Source organism: Atractosteus spatula, chromosome 10, assembly GCF_055471065.1.
Source record: "Atractosteus spatula isolate fAtrSpa1 chromosome 10, fAtrSpa1.hap1, whole genome shotgun sequence".
Classification (NCBI taxonomy): domain Eukaryota; kingdom Metazoa; phylum Chordata; class Actinopteri; order Semionotiformes; family Lepisosteidae; genus Atractosteus; species Atractosteus spatula.
The window spans coordinates 1,696,493-1,711,482 of NC_142715.1; positions in this window are offsets into that span (position 1 = coordinate 1,696,493).

Here is a 14,990-nt window from a genome sequence, read left to right on the forward strand (position 1 = left end):
GGGAGTGTCTTCAGGGAGAGGAAACAGTGATGTGTCTCTGATATATATGGAGAAGACTGAAAGGGCCCTGTGTGATTGGCCGTCCCGCCTGTGTGAGAGGTTCCTGCTGTCAGTCTGAAAAGGCAGTGCTGTGTGTGATTGGCAGGGCGGGGGGCTGTGTTGTTACTGGGGGTCCAGGGTGCGGAGCAGTAGCTCAGTTGCCCTGTGGGCTCAGGGGTGAAGACAGGGGTCTCAGCTGCGCTCTGTCCTGATGACAATGGAGAGCTGCCTGTCCATCTTCTCTCTCGCTGTCCTGGTGCTGCACAGCTCAGCCAGTAAGTGGGACTCAGCCATTTTATTATTACTGTCAGATGTACAGTATGTAAAGAGCTAAGTGTGTTAAAGACTGAGGTATTATTGAGATTCCATTTTATTATTACAGACTGTGGCTTAATTAGAGATAGAACTCTTATGAAAGAGAAAAGTATTTCTACTGAAGGTGAGATCTTTAGCCTGAATAATTATGTCAGACAGGTGTAGTATCATTGATATCATGTTTGTTAAATAGAGAATTATCAGAGACTGGGACATCACTGGAGGTAAATGTGTTGTAAAAGACTGGAGTATTTTGAGCCAAGGACATTTTAAGGTTGGATAATACAGTAGTTATGGCATTTTGTAGAGTGGAGTAATTTAATTGTAGGAACTTTTCTGTGCATACTGTGTTAATAAGAAGACTATTAATTACCTTTTTTATTAAGTACTGTAGTGTGTTTGTGCCAGGGGTTATTTGACATATTTAGATAATTGTTGCAGCATTTCTAGAGACTGGGATAGTTTTATCACAGAATCTTGTCAAATTAATTACTGAGGAAGCCTGTCTGTATTATGGGGTGTTACTGGACACAGATACCACCAGGGCAGAGTGATAATACTGTCCAGTACAGAACGCAAGTCCTGCTACACAGCACTGACTCTCCTAGAGAAGTTGATTGTTAGTGAAAGTCTTGTCAGTGAAACACAGTCAGCACCATTGTAGTTTTAGTTATATACAGTGGTGTGAAAAAGTGTTTGCCCCCTTCCTGATTTCTTATTTTTTTGCATGTTTGTCACACTGAAATGTTTCAGATCATCAAACAAATTGAAATATTAGACAAAGATAACACAAGTAAACACAAAATGCAGTTTTTAAATGAAGGTTTTTATTATTAAGGGAAAAAAAAATCCAAACCTACATGGCCCTGTGTGAAAAAGTGATTGCCCCCCCTGTTAAAACATAAATCAACTGTGGTTTATCAGATCTTTGGAAAGCTGAGTTCAATTTCTCTAGCCACACCCAGGCCTGATTACTGCCACACCTGTTCTCAATCAAGAAATCACTTAAATAGGACCTGCCTGACAAAGTGAAGTAGACCAAAAGATCCTCAAAAGCTAGACATCATGCTGCGATCCAAAGAAATTCAGGAACAAATGAGAAACAGAGTAATTGAGATTTATCAGTCTGGAAAAGGTTATAAAGCCATTTCTAAAGCTTTGGGACTCCAGCGAACCACAGTGAGAGCCATTATCCACAAATGGCGAAAACATGGAACAGTGGTGAACCTTCCCAGGAGTGGCCGGCTGACCAAAATTACCCCAAGAGCGCAGTGACGACTCATCCAAGAGGTCACAAAAAACCCCACAACAACATCCAAAGAACTGCAGGCTTCACTTGCCTCAGTTAAGGTCAGTGTTCATGACTCCACCATAAGAAAGAGACTGGGCAAAAATGGCCTGCATGGCAGAGTTCCAAGACGAAAACCACTGCTGAGCAAAAAGAACATAAAGGCTTGTCTCAGTTTTGCCAGAAAACATCTTGATGATCCCCAAGACTTTTGGGAAAATACTCTGTGGACTGACGAGACAAAAGTTGAACTTTTTGGAAGATGTGTGTCCCATTACATCTGGCATAAAAGTAACACAGCATTTCAGAAAAGGAACATCATACCAACAGTAAAATATGGTGGTGGTAGTGTGATGGTCTGGGGCTGTTTTGCTGCTTCAGGACCTGGAGGACTTGCTGTGGTAAATGGAACCATGAATTCTGCTGTCTACCCAAAAATCCTGAAGGAGAATGTCCGGCCATCTGTTCGTGACCTCAAGCTGAAGTGCACTTGGGTTCTGCAGCAGGACAATGATCCAAAACGCACCAGCAAGCCCACCTCTGAATGGCCTAAGAAAAACAAAATGAAGACTTTGGAGTGGCCTAGTCAAAGTCCTGACCTGAATCAGATTGAGATGTTGTGGCATAACATTAAAAAAGCGGTTAAGTCTCGAAAACCCTCCAATATGGCTGAATTACAATAATTCTGCAAAGATGAGTGGGCCAAAATTCCTCCACAGCGCTGTAAAAGACTCATTGCCAGTTATCGCAAACGCTTGATTGCAGTTGTTGCTGCTAAGGGTGGCCCAACCAGTTATTAGGTTTAGGGGGCAATCACTTTTTCACACAGGGCCATGTAGGTTTGGATTTTTTTTTCCCTTAATAATAAAAACCTTCATTTAAAAACTGCATTTTGTGTTTCCTTGTGTTATCTTTGTCTAATATTTCAATTTGTTTGATGATCTGAAACATTTCAGTGTGACAAACATGCAAAAAAACAAGAAATCAGGAAGGGGGCAAACACTTTTTCACACCACTGTACAGTAATTTCTGAAACAGGAGCCCCTAGTTTGGTCTTACAGCTCCTTGTTTTTCAGAACCATTTATTTTGCTGCCATTATTCCTCTTTGTGTGTTCAGACAGTCTGGGGTTCCTGTCTTGTGTCTGTGTGAGATTTAATTGCAGGTATTTCCTTTGGGATTATGGGATTTGTTCAGCCTGGAGTATTTTTTTAGAGGAAGCTATATTACATAGGAAGACAATTGTTTGTGATCGAGGGATATGAAAGAGATACAGTACAGCTATGTTTTTTTACAGTGTAGAGAGCTGCTTATTTTGAACATTAACACTTTAAGACAGTAGCTGATTAAGAGAGACAGGGGGACCAGAAAGTTAATGGAGTCTGATGAACGTTCAGAAGGAGGACAAGTCCCAGTTCCTCACACTAACACCCCCACCACTGCAGCAGCCTCCTGGTGTATCTGGGGGCTCTGACCTCCTCATCTCTAGTGTGTTAGAGACAGCAGACGTCAGGACAGCCTCTTCCTGCAGCTCCATCACTGGGGTCGTCTGTCTCTTCTGAAATGTGTTAATGGTTGCCGGTTTATAGCCCTGAGGAGCTTACACAGAGGTTACACAGAGGAGCCCCATTTCCTCTCAACACCAGACTCACAGGAAAATTGTCTTGTGTGGTTTTGTCTCATGTGGTTTAAAGAAAAGAAACGCAACGTCTGATGTACACCATGTACACCAGGTTTGCTGTGTTTAGACATTAAAAGGGACAGGCTGTACTATAGTAAAGGTGGCATTCTTTACTCCTTCAGAAAAAGCAGAATATCAATTATTTTTAGAAAGTAGAGTCTTATTAGTCACTGAGGTGTTACAACAATAATTTAACACGTAGAGGCTGTACTGTAGTAAAGGTAAAGGATAATATGTAGAAACTAATGTTTATACAGTATCTGACTGATGATTCACTGATAGCTAAATAATTTTGTGTTTTGAGGTTATTTTATGCTGGGTATTATTTTTTATTATATTGCGATGTGTGTGATAAGTGTTTTTTTTTCTTTGTGGTGTGCATTTGGAGTGTATAATGTATAAATAATGCAGTTTTTTAAGCTTTCATAATGAAAATGCAAGTTTGGATAATGAAAATTAAGTATACTTAGTTAACAGGTAAATGCTAAAAATACAATAGGCACACATTAACATGTCTCCAGAGCAAAAGAAATGTATGAATGTAAAGCAAAATCGATACTACAAATGAATTGTCATATATAATGGAAACAATATATATTCCAAATATTCCTGAATGTGAAGGTTTAAAAACAAATCTAGTTAAATATTCACTGGAAATTGAGTAGGTACTGTACATGCTAATGTATATTTTAGTATAGTATGTAAATCATCTGTTTATTATAAAGGTTTTGTACTGATTGCATTTTCATTTTCAAATGGGACACTCAGAGCAGAGTGATTCATCTCTTACCACATACATACAAAGTGTTACCATGCAGTTATTAGACGCAGATAAAACAGTCAATCTGTGGAGTCTGCATTTAAAATGCATACTCAAATGCAAGTTTTTAAGCCGGATAATGAAAATTGAATATTTAATTAATATTATACAAGTGAAATATTTAATTTGCCTGTCACCATCAGTTGAGAATCGGGACCAGAATGTCTCAGGACAAAAACACAAGAACATGGTTGGTAAACATATTTTAGTTAAACATACAATAAGCTTATCTTATACATTTGGAATATGCTGTGTTTTAAATGGAATTCATTCTGTGAGTCATATATTAACATAGATCTTGACATTTATAAGCTGAAAAGACTTTGTTAAGTGAAAAAAAATCTGAATGTAAAAAATCAGTATTAAAAATGATTTGTACTATATAAGGGAACAACATTACATACTGCAAACTGAAAGTGAATGAATGTTTAATCTAAAAAATATCTAGTTATATTTTAACTAGATAATGGTTCATTAATGGTATATTTAAGCACAATCTATAAAGCACTTATCTGTTTGTGAACATTTTTGTACTGTTTCTATTTTGTGTTTTCTAAGGTCTCACTTTCAAATACAACACACTGAGTAAAGAGACACATCATTAAATCTCACTTTAAATCTCTTACCTTATATGGACAAACAGGCAGCAGCCAGTGGTATCATATAGTTTTTACATATCGGACCTGAGACACAGATACAACAGACCATGTGTCAGTGATGTAGGCTTCTGACTCCACAGTCACTGTCCACTGCAGTGACCACAGCTTCCAGAAACCCAGGAACACAAGTCCTAGAACTCTGGCATCACACATCCCTGTCCAATGTACTGATCACAGCTCTCAGAGCACAGTGGTTAATGTCTGTGTTCTGAGAGCCATAGTCACTACGGTTTTTATGTCCCCTGTCCACTATAGGGACTATAGCTCCCAATACCCAGGAAGAAAAAGTCTCAGTCCTCTGTAGTCATAGTCATGCGTATTTATCTCTCTCTCTCCAGGCAGTTCTGATGTGATGCTGGTGAATGGAGCCAGTCCCTGTGAGGGGACAGTGGAGGTGTATCATGGTGGAGAGTGGGGGACAGTACGTCACTCTGGCTGGGATCTGGATGATGCTGCAGTGGTGTGCAGACAGCTGGGCTGTGGATCTGCTGTTTCAGCACCAGGAGGAGCTCACTTTGGACCAGGGTCTGGATCAGTCCTGTTGGGTGCTGTTTCCTGCAGCGGGTCAGAGTCTGCACTGAGGGACTGTGGTAAAACTGTAGTGAAACAGTATAGCATTCCTCATGTCTATGATGCTGGAGTGAGGTGTTCAGGTAAGAGAAACACACTCTCTCCAGTCTCCAGCACCGAGGAGAATTGAAACTCCTCCATTGATCGAGAGCCCCGTCAACACTCCTTACTGTCACTATGTCTTTCTAACTGTGTGGAGACCAGATGTAGAAACACAGACAGGAGACACTGTCTGAGAGCAACTGCAGGACAAACCCCTCCTGTCTGCTGTCTGTCAGTTTTACACTCGACCTTCCAGTTATGTATAATATACATTAATATATAAGGTAATATAACTATGTCACCAATGGATCTGAGTTGAACAAATTGAATTTTTCAGTCTCCAGTCTCAAGCACTGAGGAGAATTAAAACTTCTGCACCAATCCTTCGTCATTTGTCCATCCTCCCATTGCTGCTGCTCCTGTCCTGCTGAGAGCTGTGACATCACTCCTTCCTGTCACTGTGTGTCTTTTCTCCTTCTGGATTGTATTTCCTGCAGTGTGTAGAAAACATATTGAAAACTGTCTGAAACCCCCAACCCCACCTGTATGATTCCTGTTAGGTTTTACAATTGACCAATAAAGAGGCCAAAGGACAGTGTTTGATCATAAGGCTGTAAATCTACAAATACATTTACAGTATGTGACCGATAGATCTGTATAAACAAATTTATTCTTGGTCTTGATTTGAAAACTCCAGTTTGTCCTCCTTGTAATGTTACGGATTCGGCCAGTGAAACCGAAACCAAGTAGTGAACCCACTTGCAGGAGCCGACAGAGACAAGTCGTGATCCAAATACCGTAGCCGAAGGAGAGAGCCGAGAGTCCAGGGGAAGCCAGTGATCCAAACAGGGAGAGAGTAGCCAAAGCCAGACCGTAATCCAAAACCGTAGACGAAGGAGAGAGCCGAGAGTCCAGGGGAAGCCAGAGAACCAAACTAGGAGAAAGCAACCGAAGCCGAGCCGTAATCCAAAAGACGTAGTAAAAGGGGATAAACAAAAGTCGGAACCAGAACAGTACGAGGAGGTAGAAGGCGTAGCGCAACTAAGTAGCTCAAAAGGGAAACAATACTGAGCGAGGGGGTAGGGAAAGACTAATGCTTAAATACCAGATGAGAAGGAGGTGTGGTGGTGAAAGCGCACACTGATAGGTGGACTTATGAACTAAGGCTACGCCTTCTTCTGCCTCTTTCGTTGCTGAGAGGCAGGGATCGTAACATTACCCCCCTCTCTATGGGCGGCTCCCGATGCCCTAGCTGGACGATTAGGGAAACTCTGATGGAAATCCCGGATCAGGTTTGAATCCAGTATATCTCTTTCCGCTACCCACGACCGCTCCTCTGGACCGTAGCCTTCCCAATCCACTAGGTATTGCAGGGATCCACGAGACCATCGGGAATCTAAGATCTTATTTACGGTGTAGGCAGGAAGTCCATCAATTACTCGAGGTGGTGGGGGTTTTTGTTGCGGTTTAGACAGAGTGGATCTGCGAAAGGGCTTAAGGAGGGAAACATGGAATGTAGGGTGAATCCTGAGGGTAGGAGGCAAGGCCAGCCGATAAGTTACAGGGGTAACCTGGGTGAGGACACGAAAAGGACCGATGAACCTGGGAGCAAGCTTGCCAGAAGGTTGCTTTAGAGGAAGGTTGTGGGTAGACAACCAGACAAATTGTCCACGTCGAAATCTGGGTATGGTTCGACGGTGCCGATCCGCCACGGTCTTCTGCCGAGCTGCAGTGTGAAGAAGGGCGGCTTTAGCCTTCTTCCAGAAGTCCTGCAGGTTAGTGATATACTCCTGAACAGAAGGAACTTCTGTGTCCGGCGGGGAGTCCGGGAAAAGAGGAGGCTGATAACCTAAGGCACACTTGAATGGTGACATGCCGGTCGAAGAAGTATACAAAGAATTATGAGCATATTCTGCCCATGGAAGCAAAGACACCCAGTTATCTTGGGTCGATGAGATATATGCCCGTAAGTAGGTTAGCAGTTCTTGATTCATACGCTCAGTTTGACCATTGGCCTGCGGGTGGTAAGCTGAAGTAAGCGAAACTGAGGCTCCCAGTGACTTACAGAAGGCCTTCCAAAATCTTGAAATAAACTGGGGGCCCCTATCAGAAACAATGTCTTTAGGGATGCCATGAAGATGGAAGATATGCAGTACGAACAGGTCTGCTAGTTCCCTAGCTGAAGGCAAGGAAGGTAGGGGAATAAAATGGGCGGATTTAGAGAAACGATCTACTACTACCATGACTGTCATGTATCCTTGGCTTGGTGGAAGGTCAGTAATGAAATCAACTGAGAGGTGGGTCCAAGGACAGTCGGGGATAGGTAAGGGTTGAAGAGGGCCTGCCGCCCTCATCTGAGAAGACTTAATTCGGGAACATATAGAGCAGGCTTGGACATACTCCTTGACATCCTTAACCATGGTTGGCCACCAGAAATCTCTAGAGATGAAATCCAAGGTACGTCGGAATCCAGGGTGTCCGGCGAAGCGGGAATCATATCCCCATTGTAAGACAGAAGATCTGACTGGGGTTGAGACAAATAACTTGTCCTGAGGGCACTGAGGAGGTACAGTTTGTCCAGCCAAGGCGCGTCTAACTATGACTTCTATGTCCCATCTGACAGCTGCCAGGAATCTACCAGAAGGATGATGGGTTCAGGAAGCAGTTCAGCCTCAGGGGGGTCGTGGATCCGTGAGAGAGCATCAGCTTTGATGTTCTTAGAGCCTGGAGTGTAGGTGATAAGGAAATTAAATCTGGAGAAAAGAGGGACCATCTGGCCTGGCGAGGACATAGATGTTTGGCCGATTGTAAATACTCCATGTTTTTGTGATCTGTGTATATCAAGAATGGATGATGAGCTCCCTCCAGCCAGTGCCTCCATTCCTCCAATGCTAACTTAATAGCCAGAAGCTCACGGTAACCAACATCATAGTTCATCTGTGCAGGAGATAACTTCTTAGAAAAGAAGGCGCAGGGGTGAAGAATCTGTTTTTCTCCATGACGTTGAGAGAGAACAGCGCCCACACCATGGCCAGAAGCATCCACCTCAACAACAAAAGGCAAAGAAGGATCAGGGTGTTTCAGGATGAGGGCAGTAGTGAAAAGGTGTTTCAGGTGCTGAAATGCCTCTTCTGCTTGAGGGGTCCATTTACCTTGTCTGGGTCCTTTGCGAGTTAAACAGGTTATGGGAGCAACCACCGAGCTAAAGTTTCAAATAAACCTCCTATAGAAGTTGGCAAAACCAAGAAACCGTTGTATGTGTTTAAGGTTCCTGGGTGTGGGCCAATCAGTAATTGCGGAGACTTTACTTGAGTCCATTTCCACCCCTTCTGGAGAGATGATGTAACCTAAAAAGTGAATCCTAGAAGCATTAAAAGTGCACTTCTCCAGTTTGACATAAAGTTTATTCTTTATGAGCCGGGAGAGTACTTCTCTGACATGGAGAACGTGATCCTGGGTATTAGATAAGGTATTAGAGAAAATTAGAATGTCATCAAGGTATACCAAGACAAACCTTTGTAGCAGATCACAAAAAATATCATTAATAAAGGTTTGAAACACTGCTGGGGCATTTACCAAACCAAAAGGCATGACCAAATATTCATAATGTCCATGGGTTGTCATGAATGCCGTCTTCCACTCGTCCCCTTCCCAAATACGGATTAAATTATAAGCCTCTCGTAGATCCCGTTTGATGAAGATCTTGGCCCCATGCACGGACTCAAGCGCTGCCGGAATTAGGGGCAAAGGGTTCTTAATAGTGATCTCATTAAGGCCACTATAATCAATACAGGGACGGAGCCCACCATCCTTCTTTTCCACAAAAAAAAACTGGCACAAGCAGGAGAAGTGGATGGGCGTATAATTCCAGCCTTAAGAGAATCTTGTATATATATTTTCAGGGCCTCGGATTCCATATTGGAGAGTGGAATATACGACCTTTAGGAGGAATAGTTCCTGGCAAAAGGTCGATGGCACAGTCATAATGTCGGTGGGGTGGGAGAGCCAAGGCCTCTTGCTCATTGAAGGCTTCCTGTAGATCAGAATATTGGGGGGGGGTATCATAGGAACACCAGAAGGGGGCGTTTCCATGAGTGCAACTCTTACAACCTTGCAGACGACAGCAACTACCAATACATTGGGGTCCCCAAGTTAAAATTTCTCTACGGGACCATGAAATGTTAGGGTCATTCTGTTGGAGCCAAGGAAAGCCTAGTACAAGGGGATGTGATGGGGTCTCGAGGAGATAAAACCAGATATCTTCCACATGTGTGGCGCCAATTTGCAATCTTATTAATTCAGTTTGCCATCTTATAAGTCCTGGAGACACTGGGGAACCATCAATAGATTGTCCACGAAGAGGAGGAGTCACCTGGGTCAGGGGTAATTTCCAAGCTTGAGCTAAGGAGGCGTCAATGAAGTTCCCTGCTGCCCCCGAGTCAATAAAAGCAAGAAGTGGCGTCTGTTTATTACCCCAAAACAGTGTAGACATAATAGAAAATCCTGAGGAAAACTTAGAGGATTGAGTTAACTCACTCACCACAGGATCTTGAGTAGTAGGGAGGCGCCTCAAAGACGAATGTAAAGCAGGGCAGTCAGCTTTAAAGTGTCCTAATTTTCCACAGAACATACAGCGGCCCTCTCGTCTGCGTCTCTCTCTTTCATCTTGAGTTAACCGGGTGCGGGCAATTTCCATAGATTATTCCGAGTCTAGAGTGTTGGTAGGTGGTGGCCGAGGAACCTCTAGTATCTGTGTCTGAGATCTTTCTCTATTCCTCTGACAAATTATAAACTCTAATTCCAACACCTGGGAAATTACTTCCTCCAAAGTTCTGCCCAACTGTGGTATAGTTACCAGGTGATCCTTTATTTCTTCACATAACCCTTGCAGAAAAAGAAAAATTAGGACCTCATCCTCCCAGTGAGTCTCTGCTGCTGCTACTCGAAAGTTTATGGCATAATCCTGGGCAGACCTGCGGCCCTGGCGGATAGATGAGACGAAGGAGAGAGCCGAGAGTCCAGGGGAAGCCAGAGATCCAAACTGAGAAAGAGCAACCGAAGCCGAGCCATAATCCAAAAAACGTAGTAAAAGTGAAGAAACCAAAGTCGGAACCAGAACAGTATGAAGAGGTAGAAGGCGTAGCGCAACTAAGTAGCTCGAAAGGAAAACCAATACTGAGCGAGGAGGTAGGGAAAGACTAGTGCTTAAATACAAGATGAGACGGAGGTGTGGTGGTGAAAGCGTACACTGATAGGTAGACTAATGAACTAAGACTACGCCTTCTTCTGCCTCTTTTGTTGCCGGGAGGCAGGGATCGTAACACATGGTTCTAGTGTAATACTGCTACTACAGCTACTACTACTGCTGCCACTGGCACAACTGCAACTAATAAAATTTTACAGCTACTCCTACTGCTACTTCTAATGTTACTAAAGCTACTAGTAGTACTGTTACTGCTACTAATACTGCTGCCACTGACACAACTGCTAATACCACTACTACCATTACTACTACAGCCATGACTTCAGATTCTAATACTAATTCTGATACTAATACTCCTGCTACTATTACTGCTGTCATTACTACTAATAGTGATAAAAACAGAGCACTCACAGCTCTGTAGACATTGGTCTGGACTCTAGAAAGTGATTCCATTTGCAAGCAGCTCTGGACCTCAACACCTCTTGATGGGTCACTTCTATCAGACACAACATTGGAGCCTAAGCCCACCTACAAACACATTCACACACACTGAGAGATACAGTATACACCTACACACTCACACACATTCACACACACAGACACTACACATACTGACTAACACCATACACATTTATACACACAATCAGACACATACATGCACAAATACAAACTAGCACACATTCACAGACACACACATACTGTAGACACTACACTCAGAGATACACACCCACACACTGATACGCACACATTTACAGAATCACACATAGACAGTACACATACTCACAGACACAAACTCACACACTGATGGACATCACATACACTCTTACCTACAGTTACACTATAACAAACACTAACAAAAATACCACTAATATTACAACAGTAACACTATCACTATGACTAACACTATCATTATTACTAACTATAACACAAAGTTACTACTACACTACTAATACTAATCATAACAGTAATAATTCAGGTGGGTAGTTGCGTCAGCATGCGTAGGCTGCAAAGGAACAAGTAATAAGTTTTATTCCATGCTGAAAAAAAGAAGAGAGAGAGAAAGAGAGAGTGTGACACCTGAAGAAGGCTCCACGGCCGAAACGTTGTGTTCTCTTTCTTCTTTTTTTCAGCATGGAATAAAACCTATTACTTGTTCCATAACAGTAATAATATCACTAAAACTAACATGACTACTAGTGTAAATAGTCTAACAGTATATCCATAATAAGCACTAATATTAACATGAATACTAGCATTAATATTAAAACTACCAGTTGTACTCTCACTAATATTAACATGAATACACTAGTATTAGTATTAGTAGCTGTCCGTGACGTCACACCGCTCTTTGTGATGAAGGCGAGACACCTAGCCGGGCACAGTGACTTGGCGCGTGTCGCCATGGTTACCATACTTATGATTTGTAAACAAATATACTTATGATTTGTAAACAAATGAAAATGCATTTTAACTGTTACTTAAACAAATTTATCAACTTGGAATATAATTCTCTAGCTCTAGGATTAAATTCCTAAATAATAATTTGAATAACCATTCTTTAATTTCGGATTGAACATTATTAACACTAAACGCACTATGGTACTGTAATTGATCGATACAGGCGGTATTGACCGTTTTCTAGATATTTAAAACAGGGTCAAGAACGGGAAAAGAATCAGTACTCACCAGTCGATGAAGTTAATCGTTTATTCTACGGTTCTTCAGTTGAATTAATAGGTTGTCGATAGATAAGTGATCAATAACTCTCCGCAGTGCGCTCCGCGCGCCTCCCGCGGTGCTCTGGCTGGTGTCTCTGACATCACAGTGCTCTTTCTGGCATATACAGATGCAGCCATTCAAAACAAGTGGGCGGTACTGCATTATTTTGCGGTGGGCTTTCCGCAGTCTACCGCGAGTTACCGTAAATTCTCCTATAATACCGCAAACAAAATAATAGTATCCGGAATTTCCGCAAGGTGGAGCTAATGAAGCTCAACCTCTCATGTTTGAGCTGTCGCCATCAAAGTCTTTAACGAAGATATTATTAATAATGAATGACCTTGGACAAGCTGTAAACTCAAAGTATTGCCCTTGTCCACATTCTTTTTTTCATTGACCGTCTTTGTAAAAGTAACACCACAGCATTTCGCAATCACGCATTTGTTTCCAATCATGCAAAGTACAGTAATTTTTGAGAATCGATTCACCATGCCTTTCACATGCTCATAAAAGAGATTGATTTAGGAACATAAACATATTACCGTATGCAAACTGTACTATAGTACATATACAGTATGTATATGTATATTTAATGTCTTAACTGTGCCCGTTTAAGTCTTGAATATTTATATGGAATTTTACCACTGAAGGGAAATCTTAGTACCTGAGCATAAAAAGAATAGGAGCATACTGTAACGCGTGTGAAGGCCATAAACGATATTAATTTTGGAACTTAAACAAACAGTATATGGCTGGTCTCGGTACTTTAAAGAAAACATACACACCAGTATTCCATTTCTCCCTAAACATTTTAAGCATCAAAGTCTTTAACTAATGTGATACCGGAGTCAACAAGCATACTTTTAGAATTTGATTAAAAAGGAATATAATATGGAATCGCGTATCTAAAGAAATTAATAACGATATAGTTATATTCATATACCGCAACACAAGAATAGTACACGCTGTACATTGTCTGTTGATAATGTTTCTGTAGTGCTTTTTCAGCACTCTGGGTGTGACATTGCTGGTGGCGCTGTGGGTTAGGCTCCTGCCTTCCCTGTCCCAATGTCTGTGATCAAATCCCACTGAAGCCATGACTCTTTCTTTTTAACAAACATTTCTTTGAAAAAATGAAACGTTTCCCTGGGTCAGATATTAAATAAAACCTCAATCGCACCAAACAAATTTATATTTGCGAAATGCTGAATAACCTCTCGGCTCCTTGGTTGTCATTTCGTCAAACGTGCGTTTGGTACAAGAGTGCATGAAGGCACCGGAAATACATTGGGAACAAATGACCGTTGGCTCAAGACCTCTGTGAAGTAAGGGAGCGTTCAAAATGAGGTTGTTTCCACCCACTCTCGAACCGGGGACCTTTCGCGTGTTAGGCAAACGTGATAGCCGCTACACTACAGAAACTTGCAGGGACTGCTGCTGGTGTCTCGCTTGCGTTTCGGGCTGAGAAAGGGACGCGTCACTTTAGGCAGGGGGCGCTGGAGAGAGGAACAAAGAGCACGATGAAACAAAATGCCGAAACCCGGGATAAAACCAGGGACCTTTAGATCTTCAGTCTAACGCTCTCCCAACTGAGCTATTTCGGCGGTGCGCAGAGACCACAGCCACCTGCTCCAGCCTTCCTGTGTTGCAGCATGAGCGCACCAAGAGTAGCGGGAGAGTGTTGCAGGAACGTCACTCAGAAGGAAAGCCACCCAGCTGCGCCCTCTGAGCTCTGTCCAGCGCATCTTCCTCGCATGGACTCCTGCCTGCGACGGGCAGGAAACAATTAGCAAGAACAGAACGACACCCCATGGGTGTCTCATGACCACACCTTAGGTTGTGACACGTACAGGTGTGAGGGGTTGCCGGGCTACTTTGGAGCAGAGCTTGGGCGGAGGGGGGGGCGGGAAAGCAGACAAAGAGGTGACACCTCAAGGTCTGCACGATCACAGCTCTCCGCCGCCCCAGGCTTCCGCTCGATAAGCTACTGGACACACCCGCCCCTCCTCACACAGACCGTGGAAAAGCCCCCGAGTGGGAGGGCTCTCTCTTCCTCCCAGGAGCTCCGGGACACGACGCACAGACAGGGCGCGGGGAGCCGCCGCCTGCAAACACGGCTCCAGGCAGGACTCCACTCCGCAGGAGCCGCAGAGCAGAGGAGATGGGGGCAGCTTAGCTCCTGTGCAGAGACCTGAGCTGTTGTTGCTGCGGACGCTGTCTTTTCTGCACTCGGGGTAGGAGTGAATCCTCCGCACGGCACACGACTCGACATCAGGAAGCACATTGAAGTGAAAGCAGGAAGCGCTGCGACATGCACTGTGCAGATCCCGCCACACTAAGAGGTGAGTGGGTCTGTTCGATGCACAAAGAACGCTTTGATAAGCGTCAAAGGCAAGTCATTCCGAGTTGGTCGTTTGTGTTTTCCGTTCAGACGCGAAATGGTGAAATGATCTCTTGGCTCCTCGGTTGTCATTTCTGCTCCGTAAAGGAATCACAGCACGCGTCGTCTTCCAGAACGGTGGGTCGGGACACGATGCCGGGGGTCGGAGAGAGCGATGTCTTCCTCGTTAGTAAAGGACCTGTCACCTGTCCCCACCTGTCACGCGGGAGACCGGGGTACATCAGGACGCGCATTGAAGTGAAAGCAGGATGCGC